The sequence below is a fragment of the Salmo salar genome, chromosome ssa16 (genome assembly GCF_905237065.1).
Source record: "Salmo salar chromosome ssa16, Ssal_v3.1, whole genome shotgun sequence".
Classification (NCBI taxonomy): Eukaryota; Metazoa; Chordata; class Actinopteri; order Salmoniformes; family Salmonidae; genus Salmo; species Salmo salar.
In genome coordinates, this window is record NC_059457.1 from 49,628,156 (window position 1) to 49,646,582 (window position 18,427).

The window sequence follows — 18,427 nt, forward strand, 5'->3', positions numbered from 1 at the left end:
TGTGTTTCCTGTCACCACTCCCTGCTATTCTAATATCGCTACTTCTACTCAGATAATTTAAATAATTCTGCTGCTGGCTCGAGCTGCTATTCCATTGAACAAGAAATGACGTTCATTGTAATGATACCGACTTGCAGGGAGGCCAAAGCAACAAAGCAGTTGTTGTACAGCCCTGTCCATTTGCCAGTGGGATTCTCCAGCTTGTCTGTATGCTTTTCCTCCTTTGGCTGAACTTCCAGTTGAATATGAATAAGAAAAACGAAGCCCACAGTGATCAGGAAACAACAAAGGTTCGCTCTTTTGTTTCAATTCCTGTGATGATGGGCCTTGTTGCGTGCTCTTGTGTGCATTGTGGGTAGAAAGCAAGGACAGGGGCCCATCCCCAGCGGTGGCTGTTCCAGCCAGGTTCTGCTGTTCTGTGTCCGCATGGTGCGCATGGCTCTGAAACGTTGGAGCGCGGCCTGGATTTCCTGTCCCCTAGGCATGCAGATGCAAGGCTTAACGCCATGTAATGTCTTCAGATCCATCAAAAGGAGACGTCTGCTTTTGCCCAGAACCCCCTCCCGGTTTGCAGGCTATTTATTCCCTCCAGCACCCAATGGGTATGTCAGTGTCTTTGACAGTCCACAGCAAGGACAAAGTGCACATTACAAAGAGATGCTTGAAGAGATCTTCTTTCTGGATAGAAACCATGTCTCTTAGGAATGTCGTGCAGATTAAGATGTAGCATTGATATTTCTGTCCACATACGGAAGTTCTTCATCAATAACACTTGGTGGATGACAGTTTTCAACGACTACAGTATTTTATTGCTTGACAGTAAAGCTGAGTCTTTTTTTTTTAATCCCAAATTAAATATATCCTGTGCCACTGAAATGCTGTTCCCTAACGATCTACACTGTCCATGTTGACAAAATGTATCTCTTTGTATCGCAGCATTTCTGTTGTGCATTTTCACAGGACTGTGAACCCCTAGCCTTGCCCTCAGTAAACATCCCCACAGCCCCCCTCGAATACTCAGCTGACGCTCATATGTAGTGATCACCCATTAAACTATGATGGACTACATTATTGACAAAGCTAATATTGGGAAAATGCAGGGCTTGTTTTGCACTCACCCTTAGGCCTGATTATTAACACAAACCTCCCAGAAACATTCCCTGAGAGGCTGAAGAAACCTTCTGTATGGCTCTCAACCCGCCACATCACAGCATCACAGCATGGCCAGCTGCAGATAGTTTACAGTGAGGGGTCTGTGGGAAGGACACAATGGAAAGCGTGACTTAAATCCATTTGGAGTCCTGTGAATATGGTGCTGGATGATTCACCTGCATACAGTACGTGGGAGGTCACCTCTGCCATACAGTTTGTCAAATATGGTATACTTCAGCAATAAAGCCTGAGGAGGTGTGGTATTTGGCCAATATACCACTGCTAAGGGCTGTTCTTAAGCATGATGCAATGCGGAGTGCCTGGACACAGCCCTTAGCATTGGCCAAATACCACACCTACTCGGGCCTTATTGCTTAAGTATAATATATCTGCTATTATAAACCGGTTACCAACGTAATTTGGACAGTAAAACTAAACATTTTGTCATTCCATGGTATATGGTCTGATATACCATGGTTTTCAGCCAATCAGAATTCAGGGCTCAAACCACCCAGTTTATAATAGGCATTATACCAAAGTATTGTTGAATACTCATTTCTGATTGGCTAGAAGGGCATTCTAGAATGTACATTAAAACCAGATAATGGTACAGTTAGAAAATATATCTGGACACCTTGCAATCATGACGCAATAAGCACTAAGCAATAAGCAAACCGTACTTGCTACAAAGTTACAAAAAGCTAAACCAACAACTACACAAACTGAAATTTGATACATTGTAAATGCAGGTCCTGCGAGGAAAAAACGTAGCTAGCTAGCACTAATTCGTTTTTTTGCAGAGACATCTTTTTTTGGAGCTTCAGCTAAAGCTGTCAAATCCTCCCACATTTCTAGTTTGACCAGCTGTTTTCAGCAACTGATATTTTTGAGTTTTGTTTTCATAATGGCAGGTTTCCTAGCAACAAACTATTTATTTAGCTTCTAGCCTAGTGTTTTGATATGCAATTTAATCTCATCATAATTAACAATCAGTGTTGACTAGTGTCCTGAAGAGAAGGCAAACTTTTCTAGCTAAGCCAGGTAACATCGGGCATTATCAGTTCATTGTTATGGATGTATCCAAATTAATGTAAAAAAAACAGCTACTTTGCTGTTATTCTGGCTGCAGAGGGCGTGACTGTGTAGCTGTAGCTAGTTGGCTAGCTAGCCAGCAAGGGATAAGAACGTTGAACATAATTATCGAACTAATCGAACAAACGACTGAGTCGCGTCTCTAGCAACCAAAAAATAACTATTTCTACTGGTAAATGTGTGCTTTCATATTGCTTTCTTTGGTAACTGTGGTGTAAGCGGGATAAATACCTACATTCTGTACATTGCCTTGGAAAAATGAACTACGCAAAGGAACTCCACTGCATCGTCCACTATTTCAAAGGTAATGAACAGAACGTTGGCATTTATCTCTTCCTTGTTGGACCGTCACTAGATGTATTATATTGTGAAGTATATGAAGAAAATATGGGAAACTCCTACCTCAAACCACAACACTCAGTTACACACTGCAGATACAAACGATACAGCAGAACAACAGACAACACATCCATTAGCATTAGGTAGATCAGAGGCATTTTGCCTATGTGACAAAATTACAACGCTTAAGATCAGAGTCTCACACACCTTTTACAACAACGTAAAATAAACGTCCTGGGCCTTTAGCTGGCTGATTCCCCAGCGAGCAACAGTAGGAGCAAGACAATGAAACTGCCGCCGCATTACAATGACGGCTGTTTCAAGGTTACATAACAGATATATGATGGTGTATGTTTAGCAGAGCAGCCATAACATCCACCAGCAAACTGCTGCTGCTGCCAGATTATTTCCCAGCTGGGAAGGCAGTTGCTAAAAGTGCAGCCTCTGTCTCCGTTTGCCTGATATCTCTGTCTCTCTGTTGCTCAGCCCCTCTCTCTCTCATTGCTATCTCTGTCTCTCTGTTGCTCAGCCCCTCTCTCTCTCATTGCTATCTCTGTCCCTCTGTTGCTCAGCCCCTCTCTCTCTCATTGATATCTCTGTCTCTCTGTTGCTCAGCCCCTCTCTCTCTCATTGGTAGCTCTGTCTCTCTGTTGCTCAGCCCCTCTCTCTCTCATTGCTATCTCTGTCTCTCTGTTGCTCAGCCCTTCTCTCTCATTGATATCTCTGTCTCTCTGTTGCTCAGCCCTTCTCTCTCTCATTGATATCTCTGTCTCTCTGTTGCTCAGCCCTTCTCTCTCATTGATATCTCTGTCTCTCTGTTGCTCAGCCCCTCTCTCTAATTGGTACAGTGTCTCTGTCTATGTTGCTCAGCCGCTCGGTCTCTTTAACCTTTCTCTCACTCTAACCTCTCCAACTTCTCTAATCTCACTCTGCCTCTGCACTCTCTCTCTAACCCCTCTAACCTCTCTCTGCCTCTAACTTCCCTCTCTATCTAACCTCTCTAACCTCTCTCTGCCTCTAACCTCTCTCTCTATCTAACCTCTCTAACCTCTCTCTGCCTCTAACTTCCCTCTATCTAACCTCTCTAACCTCTCTCTATCTAACCTCTCTAACCTCTCTCTAACACTTCTAACCTCTCTCTAACCTCTATCTAACTTCTCCGATCTCTATCTAACCTCTCTAACCTCTCTCTGCCTCTAACTTCTCTCTATCTAACCTCTCTAACCTCTCTCTAACACTTCTAACCTCTCTCTAACCTCTATCTAACTTCTCCGATCTCTATCTAACCTCTCTAACCTATCTCTAACGTCTCTCTAACCTCTCAAACCTCTCTCCCTAACCTCTCTAACCTCTCCCTGTCTCTAATCTCTCTCTCTCTCTCTCTCTCTCTCTCTCTCTCTATCTAACATATTTAACTTCTCTAACCTCTCTCTAACCTCTCTCTAACCTCTCTAACCTTTCTCTGTCTCTAACCTTTCTCTTACCACTCTCTAACATCTCTCTCTCTAAACTCTCTCTAAAACCTCTCCAACCCCTCTCTAACCCCTCAAAAATCTATCTCTCTCTAACCTCTTTAACCTCTCTCTAACATCACTATCTCTAACCCCTCTCTACCCTCTCTCTAACCTCTAGCTAATCTCTCTAACCTGTCTAACCTCTATCTAACCTATCACTCTCTAACCTCTCTCTGACCTCTCTAACCTCTCTCTAACCTTTCTAACCGTTTGAACCTTGCTATCTCTCTCCCTCTAAACTCTCTAAACTCTATCTCTTACCTCTCTAACCTATCTCTCTAACCTCCCTCAAACCTCTATTTATCTCTAACCTCTCTTTTTACCTATGTTTAACCTCTCTAACCTCTCTATCTCTCTAATCTCTCTTTCTCTCTCTAACCTCTCTCTAACCTCTATCTCTCTCTTACTACTCTAACCTCTCTCTAACCTCTATCTCTCTCTAATCTCTCTCCCTCTCTCTCTCCCAACTCTCTAACCTCTATCTCTCTCTAATCTCTCTGACCTCTATCTCTCTCTTACCTCTCTAACCTCTATCTCTCTCTAAGCTCTATAATCTATCTCTAACCTCTCTATCTCTCTAACCTCTCTCTAACCTCTATCTCTCTCTTACTTCTCTAACCTCTCTCTAACCTCTACCTCTCTCTAACCTCTCTCCCTCTCTCTCCCTCTCTCTCTAAACTCTCTAACCTCTCTCTAACCTCTATCTCTCTCTAACATCTCTAACCTCTATCTCTTTCTTACCTCTCTAACCTCTATCTCTCTCTTACCTCTCTCTAACCTCTTTAACCTCTAGCTAACCTCTCTAATCTCTATCTCTCTCTAACCTCTCAAACCTCTATCTCTATAACATTTCTCTCTCTCTATCCCATTACGCCTTCCCTGTGGCTCAGTTGGTAGAGCATGGTGTTTGCAACGCCAGCATGGTGTGTTCAACGCCAGGGTTGTGGGTTTGATTCCCACGGGGGCCAGTACAAAAAAATAAAAATAATGTATGAAACATATGTATTCACTAATGTAAGTCGCTCTGGATAAGAGTATCTGCTAAATGACTAGAAAGTAAAATGTAAAAATCTCTTCTCTATTTTCTGCATTGTGGAGTCTGATTTCCTCTGTGCTCTTCAACGATTCCCAAGTCCTTCCTGAATGTTCTAGTTGTTCTTCTCCAGTTTGGCCTATTCACACTTATGAGCACTATCCAGCCATACCGCCCTTTGTGAAACCAGAAACCCGGCTCTATTTGGACAATCAGCCCGTTTGTGGTTTTCTCCTCAGGCAGGCCCGGACTCACCCACTCCCGGACTCTCCCCCTCCCGGACTAATCCGCTTCAGGACTCACCCCCTCCCGGACTCACCCCCTCCTGGACTTATCCTCTCCCGGACTCACACGCTTCAGGACTCACCCGCTCCTGGTGTTGGTTCTACCATTGCACCGGTTGTGAAGGACTCCGGCTTCCTCCATCACAGAGCTCAGTGTGTGCAGCTCTGTCAAGTCAACATTAGAGCAAGTGGTCTGTAACTTACGCTGCGGCTCTTTTTCTTCCCTTTCTTCCTCTCTCCAGTAAAATATTTACTCTAACGTCATGCATAGTTATGGGCACATTTGGACAGATTAATGATTTCCACTTCACTACTTAATGTCTCAAGTGACAGCACCCAGATGACAAAATACAACTGTTTACTACAAAATACTACAGTATGTATATATATGACGGCTAGGTGGACAAAGGGAAGTGGGTGTGGGCTGAGAAGAGCGGGAAAGACAAAAGAGTCACAACACAGTTGATAATTATATGAATTGAAATGCTAATCCTTTGCACATGAACGCTCACTCATTCAGGAATAATTGGAATCAATATATATTTATGCTCAGTGTGTTGTTGTGATCTCTGTTGGAATTGTCCGTCTTTCTGTTGGAAAGTTCATCCAAGCGTCTCTCTGCTTCCCTGGAGTCTTTCATGGTTAGAATGGATACTTCAGAGTACCATTCAGAAATGATGTTATGGAATAGATGTTTCGGCGGTTGTCAGTCTTCGCATCCCATGGTACATAATTTCTAGCTGCAGAATAGTAATTAGTATCTAAGTTTTGCTCTTCTTCTGTCGGGATCGATAGTCTCAGAGTTTAACCATTTCCACCCGTGTAGCCAATGTTCCACGTGGTTTGGTTAAGAATTCAACAACCATTACAACCTTAGCTTATACTGAGGTTTTTGTGGTCTCTACTCAAAACTTTGCCCTCTCGGTGACCGAGATACGCATGGTCTGAAGAGGATTTCTTCAGGTGGGGGTTTTATTCGTAACAGTAGAAAAGGGCTGTCCCATGAGCCAGATCATGTCTGTGCTCATTGGGGCGGGCCAATGACTTAGTTAAACTTTAAAGGGAACAATTCTCTCACATTAACATCATTACATCATTTCACAAATAGTTTCATCTTTTCTCATTCATTTTATACAATAATTAGATGCAAACCTCATAATGGAGGCACATGTATAAACATACACTGCTCAAAAAAATAAAGGGAACACTTAAACAACACAATGTAACTCCAAGTCAATCACACTTCGGTGAAATCAAACTGTCCACTTAGGAAGCAACACTGATTGACAATAAATTTCACATGCTGTTGTGCAAATGGAATAGACAACAGGTGGAAATTATAGGCAATTAGCAAGACACCCCCAATAAAGGAGTGGTTCTGCAGGTGGGGACCACAGACCACTTCTCAGTTCCAATGCTTCCTGGCTGATGTTTTAGTCACTTTTGAATGCTGGCGGTGCTTTCACTCTAGTGGTAGCATGAGACGGAGTCTACAACCCACACAAGTGGCTCAGGTAGTTCAGCTCATCCAGGATGGCACATCAATGCGAGCTGTGGCAAGAAGGTTTGCTGTGTCTGTCAGCGTAGTGTCCAGAGCATGGAGGCGCTACCAGGAGACAGGCCAGTACATCAGGAGACGTGAAGGAGGCCGTAGGAGGGCAACAATCCAGCAGCAGGACCGCTACCTCCGCCTTTGTGCAAGGAGGAGTACTGCCAGAGCCCTGCAAAATGACCTCCAGCAGGCCACAAATGTGCATGTGTCTGCTCAAACAGTCAGAAATAGACTCCATGAGGGTGGTATGAGGGCCCGACGTCCACAGGTGGGGGTTGTGCTTACAGCCCAACACCGTGCAGGACGTTTGGCATTTGCCAGAGAACACCAAGATTGGCAAATTTGCCACTGGCGCCCTGTGCTCTTCACAGATGAAAGCAGGTTCACACTGAGCACATGTGACAGATGTGACAGAGTCTGGAGATGCCGTGGGTCAGTCATGGTGTGGGGTGGCATTTCTTTGGGGGGCCGCACAGCCCTCCATGTGCTTGCCAGAGGTAGCCTGACTGCCATTAGGTACCGAGATGAGATCCTCAGACCCCTTGTGAGACCATATGCTGGTGCGGTTGGCCCTGGGTTCCTCCTAATGCAAGACAATGCTAGACCTCATGTGGCTGGAGTGTGTCAGCAGTTCCTGCAAGAGGAAGGCATTGATGCTATGGACTGGCCCGCCCGTTCCCCAGACCTGAATCCAATTGAGCACATCTGGGACATCATGTCTCGCTCCATCCACCAACGCCACGTTGCACCACAGACTGTCCAGGAGTTGGCGGATGCTTTAGTCCAGGTCTGGGAGGAGATCCCTCAGGAGACCATCCGCCACCTCATCAGGAGCATGCCCAGGTGTTGTAGAGAGGTCATACAGGCACGTGGAGGCCACACACACTACAGAGCCTCATTTTGACTTGTTTTAAGGACATTACATCAAAGTTGGATCAGCCTGTAGTGTGGTTTTCCACTTTAATTTTGAGTGTGACTCCAAATCCAGACCTCCATGGGTTGATAAATTGGATTTCCAGTGATTATTTTTGTGTGATTTTGTTGTCAGCACATTCAACTATGTAAAGAAAAAAGTATTTAATAAGATTATTTCTTTCATTCAGATCTAGGATGTGTTGTTTAAGTGTTCCCTTTATTTTTTTGAGCAGTGTAGTTATGGTAATGTGGCTGTATGTCTTTCATGAGGTCACAAACATGAAACAAAACGGACTGGGTCATAGCTGGCTTCTCCACCGACCGTTTACATATTCTCGAAAATATGGATATTGTTCAGTTCTCAAGTTCTGTGATGTAGAAGAAGTTCCTTTGTTCTTCTGTGAAACTCTCTCTCTATACTGCATGGCCAGAAGGAGAGTCTCCTCCAGGAATTTACGACCTGAGATAACAGAACCTGTCTGTAGGAGGGAGGGGGGAGAGGGGGATGCCACGCTCCCTACCCAGAAAGGGCCACGTCATGACAGCACTATAGAATTCCAAAATAAACTGTGGAATACTATACTACACACTGTAGTATCCCTCAGTCATGTGTAGTATTTACTATAGAATGTTGTAGTATACTGTAGAAAACTACAGTAAATACTACAGTATTATCTGCAAAAAAAACCACTAGTAAATACTACTGTAATGTCTGCAAAAACACTACAGTCCACAAAAACACTGCACTTGTTTTGCTATTGTAAATACTACAGTATTTAATTTGCATAAACCCTGCCCATTTCCCTCCCCCATATCCCAATTTGTACCACCCATAAGTGAGAAACGGTGTTCCCTTACAGCTTATAGAAAATAAGCTCTGAGCAGAAACCTTTCAGAAACCAGACCCACCTACATACAGGTTATGAAAAATGTGATCTTTTAGTGTTCCTCCAGTAAGTTTCCTGAAGGAAAAGCCCCCCACTTCTATGTCAAAGATAAAACAAAAACACTACAATAAATACTAGAGTAATGTCACAGTAAATGGTATTAGTAGTGATGTTGGGGTGATGAAAACAGCCACTACCTTGGTGATGGTTTATGTTAGGGCTATGGTTAATTGTGTGCTGTAACATGACATGTTACATAGTGAGGATTTCACCTTTCAGTACTGAGGATATACCAAGGCCTAAGTCAAAGATCAAAAGTGTCACTTCCTGTTACTCTGATTGGACCTCCAGTTCATTACCATGTATCCTCAACCCACCCCCTCTCGCCCACTGCTAGCCTGGCATGAGGCACATGATCTCAGGGGGGTATTGTGCATGTCTAGTCCAGAGAGACGCTAACCTCCCAGCACAAGTCTTATCTTCGCTTTAATTACGGCCCGTAATCACAGCCTGGGTACACTCCAGCGCCGACAATCCCCTCAGTATGACAGCGCATTCACAGCGGCGAGTTGCAATCTCACATTAGTTCCCCGGCACAATGTTTTCCGGTGTATCAGGAGTTACATGGCACTTCCCCTGTAAATACAGCATGACTAATGTGTGTATAATGTAAAAAACCCAGTCTGTGACTCTTGTGCACTAGGATTATCCCTCACCCTGGTGCTGAAGTAAGTCTCTCTCTCTCTCTCTCTCTCTCTCTCTCTCAGAGCCACAGAGACATCAGGCCCGTGGCAATCCAGCCTCTTGTTCTGGCACAATTGTCTGCGATTCTCCCCAGATATTTAGCTATTCATCCCTGCTCTTTATGACTGTTGGGCCCAGTGTCGCAGCTCCCTCCAGAGAGTGCCGCGGGAGAGGAGACAGACGGAGAGGGCTTATCTGTCCCAAACACCCGAGCGTCATCTCCCCATAGAATGCTATGAATATCTCTCAACCCATGTGTGTTTATTAAGCACTGGTGATGCTGTTTGGTTGTACACTGGGAATAGAGTTGCAGGGAGAGGGGATCAGGCATTGTGTACTGTTCATTTGGGTATGAATACTTCTCCCTGGTTTCTAGAGATGTTTTTAGTCATAACGTGAAGAGGGTACAAAATAAGATTGACTTTGATGAAAAGAAGAACATATCTCTTTTCTCAGTTCTTTCTGATAGCAGCCAAACAGAGCAAATAAAATCAAAGTCATTTTATTTGTTCAAAGCAGGCTCAGAGTATGAGGGGCAGTTTATGAATAATTTATATTTGCTCATTATGACAAGAGCAACTCCCATAAATAATATTTTCATTCAGAGATCAAACAATTACTTGAAGTGACTCTATGTACTCAGTCTCTAGAGCTCTCATCAACCCAGTGATAAACCCATAATATATGCTTACAGACAGCAAAGCAAATACAACAATTACATTTGGAAAATTAGAATTAAGGGATTGTTAACTCAGTTACAAAATGACACATTGGGTTCCTTACCCTGTAAGCAGTCTATGGACAGGTACAGTATGACAGTAATCCATGTTTTTTTTAGTTTCCCTGACACAGTTTCCAAATGCTAAAGGTTTTAGCATTTGTGCCACAAATATCATTCAAGTCATGTTAGCGATATTAGCATTTTTTGCGCATCATGTTCAAATCACCTAGAAGTGACTTTATTGAGCTTCACAATCAATTTTAGATATACTTTGAAATGATTTGGACATGATGTGTCAAAAACGCTAATTGTCACTACCATGACGTGAATGGGATTTGTGCCACAACTGCTAAAAAGTTATCATTTGGAAATAGTGCCAGGGAAGCTAAAGCGTTGCTCTCATACGTTTTCCATAGATTGTTTAAAGGGTAAGGAAACCAATATGTCATTTTGTAATTTGGGTGAACTATGCCTTTAACTGAAAGTAAAGGAAATGTCAAACACAATACAATGATGTTTCCATTAACTAATATCGATTTCATTGTTTCAAAATTGGGAACTATCACTGGAAAACCATAAACAGTCACCTCCAAAATGATTGGCTTGATAAAGATGAGCAAAAAAGACTATAAAATACATAATACAAATACTGGGCTATATTGTATGCTCCAAAACAATTTACAATTATATTCTATTATACTTATACAATTGCCTTAGATAAGTAGATTTTGTTTAACAAGTAATACTTTTTCTCTCAAATTGTTTTTTTATTGGCATCTGTGTTTTCAATACTTTGTCTTTCCTCCCCTTGCGGGGATAATGACACTTTTTCTATAAAGTTTTATAATTAGAAAACACATTGGGATGGATGTTATACCATTCCTCCATACAGAATATTTCCAGATCCTTGATATCCGTCAGTCTGAGTTTATTGCGGACAGGTGTATAAAATCGAGCACACAGTCATGCAATCTCCATAGACAAACATTGGCAGTGGAATGGCCTTATTGAACAGCTCAGTTATTTTCAACATGGCACCATTATAGGATGCCTCCTTTCCAACAGGTCAGTTTGTCAAATGTCTGCCCTGCTAGAACTGTAGGTGCTGTTATTGTGAAGTGCAAACTTCTAGGAGCAAAAACGGCTCAGTCACAAAGTGGTAGGCCACACAAGCTCACAGAACGGGACTGCCAAGTGCTGAAGCGCGTAGCGCATAAGAATTGTCTCTCCTCGGTTGCAACACTCACTACCAAGTTCCAAACTGCCTCTGGAAGCAACGTCAGCACAATAACTGTTTGTTGGGAGCTTCATGAAATGGGTTTCCATAGCCGAGCACCCGCACAACCCTAAGAACGATATGCGCAATGCAAGGGTCGGCTGGAGTGGTGTAAAGCTCGCCGCCATTGGACTCTGGAGCAGTGGAAACGCCTTCTCTGGAATGAAGAATCACATTTCACCATTTGGCAGTCTTACAGAGAAATCTGCGTTTGACGGATGCCAGGAGAACGCTACCTGCCCCAATGCATAGTGCCACTATAAAGTTTGGTGGAGGAGGAATGCTGGTCTGGGGCATTTTTTTTGTGGTTCAGGCTAGGCTCCTCAGTCCCAGTGAAGGGAAATCTTAATGCTACAGCATACAATGACCTTCTAGACAATTCTGTGCATCCAACTTTGTGGCAACAGTTTGGGGAAGGCCCTTTCCTGTTTCAGCATGACAATGCCCCTGTGCACAAAGCGAGGTCCATACAGAAATGGTTTGTCGAGATCAATGTGGAAGAACTTAACTGACCTGCACAGAGCCCTGACCTTAACCCCATCGAACAACTTTTGGAGGAATTGGAACGCCGACTGCGAGTGCCCGACCTCACTAATGCTCTTATGGCTGAGTCCCCACAGTAATGTTCCAACATCTAGTGGAAAGCTGTTACAGCAGCAAAGGAGGGACCAACTCCATATTAATGCCCATGATTTTGGAATGAAATGTTCGATGAGCAGGTGTCTACGTACTTTTGGTCATGTAGTGCATTTAGATTTTTTGCTTTTGTTTTGTACCTATTGCCTGATTTTAGAAGGTCAACAACCATTTGTCTCTTCTCGTTTGAGAGTTCTTTGACTTTCCCATGGTGATGGAAGACAAATTGATGTTTACCTGTTACCTCCTTTTTACACCCCAGTGAAACAGGAAGCAATGGAAGGGCACAATGCAATTCCTTAAACTGAGATGAACTTCAAAAAGTAGGTATGTTAATGCAGATTTAATTGTTTATTTATAAAAATCTTTAGGCAATAATATGGACACCTATCTTTTCGATAATTGTTTTTATTACTTATTAAACAATATCACTTTCTCTGAGCAATTCATTGTATTATTATAATAGAAAATCATGAAAGAAATGTTTTGCATACAATATAGCGTGTTTGTATTATTTACTTTATAGTCTTTTTTTTCAAGGGGGTCAATAATGTTAGAGGTGAGTGTACCTACATCGCCTTCTAATCAAATTCTATTGGTCATGTACAGTACACTGTTTTTCAGGTGTTATGGCGGATGCAGTGAAAGGCTATAGGGTTTAATGGCTGTGATGGGAGAAAACTGAGGATGGATCAACAACAGTTACTCCATAATATTAACCTAAATGACAGTGGAAAAGAAGGAAGCCTGTACAGAATACAAATATTCCAAAACATGCATCCTGTTCACAACAAGGCACTAAAGTAATAGTGCAAAAAAGTTGTCCTGAATATAAAGTGTTATGTTTGGGGCAACTCCAACACAACAATTCACTAAGTACCACTCTTCATATTTTCAAGCATGGTGGTGGCAGCATAATGTTATGGGCATGTTTGTCATTGGCAAGGACTAGGGAGTTTTTCAGGATAAAAAGTTTTGACTTGAAGCTGCATGAAAATCTAACACAAGACTTGAAAATGGCTGTCTAGCAATGATGAACAACCAACTTGACAGAGCTTGAATAATTTATTAAAGAATAATTGGCATATATTGCACAATCCAGGTGAGCAAAACTCTTAGAGATTTGCCTACAAAGACTAAGCTGTAATCACTGCCAAATATTTACTCGGGGGTGAATTCTTATCTAATGAAGATATGTTAGTGTTTTATTTTAAATTAATTTAAAAGAAATGATAGAATATTCGGCCAATATGACAGAGTATTTTTTGTAAATTACAATAAAATCCATTTTAATCCCACTTTGTAACACCAATTTGTTTTGAAAAAGTCAAGGGGTGTGAATAGTTTCTGAAGGCACTGTATATCTACTTATAGGAATTATTTAATATGAAGATGCCTTTGTACTCAGCCCCTGCAGGAACAATGTGTACCCATTGAAATATTCATGTTTCCAATGGGAACAAATCGGTAAGCACATTCTGTGTGCACCGACGGGGCCCTGAAAATCATGGCCGGAAAGTAACAGATGTGAAGACAAGTTTCACGGGATACAAAATGCACAAAAAACGGTCTGCATTCAGTCGCCCGCTGCTGCCTTGGGTACAGAATGTCTGGAGTTAAAGTCTTCTGCCTGATTTTACACGAGTGGGCGGCGTTTCTCATGCGAACGCACCTACCGCCATCTGTGTGCTCGTTATCGCACTGATATCATTCACAACACCATGCTATATCCTCTCTCCAGGAGACAGTGACCACCGCTGTGTTGGGAAGAGCCTTCTAAACAGAAAGCCCACAATGGAGCTTTCACCTGGAGCCTGTAGTATCGACAAAGGCATCTTCAGAACATTAAGAAAATAGTTTAATGTGCTGTTTTTATCATCAAACACGCAAGAAAATTGCCTTTTCATCGAGCACTGTTGCCTATGGACTGGTTATCTTTATGAAACTTACATGTGGTTGGCCTACATTAACAGAGATAATAGATGTTGCCTCATGGTGAAGATAGATGTGAAGTTGTAATCACAGAGTTAAGTATTGGTCGTTTTCACAAAGCATCGTCGGTACAATTAAAACCGTGCTTCCCCCCATTACTGCTGTCATGACAACAAACCCAACTCGCATGCCTCCGGATTTCCTCATCACAGTACTATAACCTGTTAATAAATAAATTAGGAACATTTGGGCAGTCTTGATACAAAATGATGAACAGAAATGCAATGGTTCTTTGGACCAGTCTACAACTTTGCACATACACTGCTGCCATCTAGTGGCCAAAATCTAAATTGCACCTGGACTGGAATAATACATTATGGCCTTTCTCTTGCATTTCAAAGATGATAGTACAAAAAAATACAGAAGAATGGTTGTTTTTTCTTTGTATTATCTTTTAGCAGATCCATTGTGTTATATTCTCCTACATTCCGTTCACATTTCCACAAACTTCAAAGTGTTTCCTTTCAAATGGTACCAAGAATATGCATATCCTTGCTTAGATTTGGGTATGTCATTTTAGGCGAAAAATGAAAAAAAGGGGCGGATCCTTAAGAGGTTGCGGAAAAGCATGAAAAATCCACAGTTCCAGTCGGTGAGAACATGGCACATCTTAGTTTCTAAGATGGTGGAAGCTGCAAGGCTGGTGGGCTGGGCGTTAGCGACCAGGGTGATTTACGCCGACACGTCCTGCCTATGTCATTATTTCCACAACGGACCCTAAACAATCCCCACTCATCCCGCCAGCGGCCATAAAAATGTGGCACCAAATTTTTTGTAAAATCAATCGGGCATAGTAACATCTCAGGCTGCAGCTCCGGAACGATGAATCACACCAGTGTCGTTTCTTTTATCGCCTGCATATGTTATTAAATCTTGATTCAGTGGTCCTAAATTCTGATAACACCTCACATGAACATTTTCGGATGCGTGGCCAAACAGTAAGCGAGGGCGAGTTTTGAATATGGCCCAGGATGTTTGATATCTCATTATTTAATCTGTCACTTGGTGTTACCCCGGGAGCATGACAGCAAAATGCATCTGACATGTTCGGTATTTTACAGCAAAAGTAAGATAGCTACACTATCACTGTGTCCCAAATGCACCCTATTCCCTATGAAGTGCACTACGTTTGACCAAGCCCCACTATATAGGGATTAGTGTGCCTTTTGGAAAGAAACATTTCTCTGGAGCTGGGGGGGGGGGGCAGTTTGTGGGATGAACTCATTTGGTTCATTGCTGACTGTGGGTACATAGTTGTTTGTCTTGGCTTGGACTTGGCTCGCTGACACTCCATACAGAGCATAGACTACATCAGCTTTGGGTTTGGGGTGGAACGCTGAAGGGTGCCACAGTAACAGGGAGCTGCATTTCAAAAGCACCAGAAATGTACTGTTCAGAAAAGTTTTGCTCCTTTAAGATGTCTTTCTGCAGGGACAAACAGAACGCCTAACAATTAAAAGTGTTGTGTGAAATATATCTTTGTACCTAGGAAGTTGCCTGGAGTCTCACCAAATAGGTCTTGGCAGCAGTCCATAGCTTTGATCCCAGTACATCTCGTTAGAGCAGCAGAGACTATTCCTCATAATCTCGATGTTTGAAGGATTTGTCATTGTTGTGAGGGCAGTAAAGTCAAAGGGGATTACCATTACAAATGACGAGGCCCCTCTCTAAACTATTCCACCTGCAAACCAATACAGAAATTCAAATTTGAAGTTTTATTTGTCACATGCACAAGTACAGGGAAATGCTTAACTTGCAAGTCCTACCAAACAGTCCAGTATTCAATATCAAAACAGTATAACTAATAATAGAATGTAATAACAACATGAGAAGAAACTATATACAGGGTCAGTACCAAGTCGTCCATGTCATGAGGCAGCAAAACATCCCCAAACCATCACACTACCACCACCATGCTGAACTGTAGGTATGAGGTTCTTACTGTGGAATGCAGTGTTTTGGTTTTCGCCAGGCATAATGGGACCCACGTCATCCAAAAAGTTGACTCAAGTTTTCAGCAAAAAACCCCACCTGGAAGCGCCTCAAGACTCTTGGAAGGAAGAATGTTCAATGTACAGACTTTTTGGACAACATGGGTCCCATTAGTAAATAGTAACAAAAGCAAAATGCTTTATGGATCAGTGGAGGCTGCAGAGGGGAGGACGGCTCACAATAAAGGCTGGAACGGAGCGAATGGAATGGCATTAAACACATAGAAACCATGGAAACCATGTGTTGGATGTATGTGATACCATTTTACATATCCTGCTCCAGCCATTACCACGAACCCATCCTCCTCAATTAAAGTGCCACCAACCTCCTGTGGTAGGGATCATATCTTTCTGGAGGAGGATAATGTCACACTTTATGGTGGTTGTGTACCAAACCAATCCATTTCAGAAAATCATTGGATACTCTCTAGTTCAAGGTCTTTGTGTGTAAAACCAGCTAGGGCAAAAATGTAATCGGCCAGAATGCATTCCAGTAATGTCTAGTACTGTATCTGAATCTTGCTTTGGCCAGTTCTCACTGACTAAGACACTGCAGGTCAAAGTATTTATCTGGTACCAGCAGGCATCCACTGCATTGCTTCCACCTTTCCCATATAACCAGTGCACATAAAAGAGAGAACCCCATTTGAGACTGAAATCCACCTGTAATTTGTCATTGCCCAACAATTATCTGTACCATGGCCATTTAGTTGATTCAACAGGGCATATTTTCACAAAGCGGTAGTTAGCAGCATGGCTATGTTCTGGAAGACCCAGTATGAGGTCTGTTGAGTCGCCTAGGCAGCTCCTACACTGTGACAGGTTGTGTTTTTCTCTTCCACGCCAGGAAGAGCGAGAGAGAAATACTGGAGCTATGAACCCATTAAGTGCACAGTGCTGACGATGGCATCTATTTGAAGTTAGTGCGGCAAGGGAGCGACCTCTTTTCCATTAGCCCATGCAGGCCCAGGGATCAGACAGGGACCTAAGAGTTCACTACTGCCTTCTCATTAGAGGGTCCGGCTTAGTCCTGATACACACACACGCAACCACGCACACACGCACACACACACACACACACACACACACACACACACACACACACACACACACACACACACACACACACACACAACCAACCACACACACACACACACACACACAACCCCACACACAACCCCACACACACACTACCAACCACACACAACCAACCACACACACACACAACCAACCAATCACACAACCAACCACACACACACACACAACCGAGGCTCTACGCTCGCCCTCTATATGCCCCTCACTCAAAGCGACACAAGTTAAAGGGATGTGTTGATTTATTTCAAGCTTTGAAAAGGAAATAGTGAAGTTGTTCGTCCATTCTGCTTCCTTTTTTTTAGGCCTGGAATCAGTAGAGACTGAAATGATCCAAGCATGTGACAGATATTTGAGTACGGTTTGAGTTTGATTCAGTTTCATTTGCAGATGGCTTTCCATGTTGCCAGTGTCTTTAACAAAAATAAATATATACTGTATTCTTTGCCGTTGTTGTTGACATGAGTCCTTCAGGAAAAACCTAGATAATATCTAACATAGCTTTGGAGCGACTGGTTTTGTAGGTTATGAATAAAAGACAACGTGTTTTGGAATGAAAGAAAATGGTTGATACATGATTAGGTGCAGAAAGAGTGTAGTGGCCAACTTTTCCTGTATGCAACTCCCTCTGTCATATCACTTTGTATGAGATTAATCTTGATAAGAGGAAGTCAGTCGATATGTAATTAAATATTTCTAATTAAATATTCAGTCAATGCCAAATAGTTCTAATAGGTTTGAGTGACAGCATCTTATGAGAAGTGACCTCACAAAAGTCAATTAAACAAGTCAATTTGGATTTGATGGACATGTCTGACGTTGGTTTGGAAATGGGTAGGCTGAAGTCATGTCTGTGACATTTAGATAAACTAGTATTTGGCAAATATGAGAATGTCACATAATAGGAAAACAGCCATAATTTCCTGACTTTCTTGATTTAATTGTTTGTAAGTTCAACCACTCCTTTATGCCTATATTTTAACAAACATAATGCATTGGTAAATATTAGTGCTGATGGTAGCACTTTAAGTTCTGGGGTATTCTGAAATATTTTTGGTAGGTTTTGTCACGTCCTGACCATAGAAAGCTGTTATTTTCTATGGTAGAGTAGGTCAGGGCGTGACAGGGGGTTTTCTAGTTTAGTTTTTCTATGTTGTTATGTTCTAGTTTTGTATTTCTATGTTGGGTTTTGTTTGGGATGATCTCC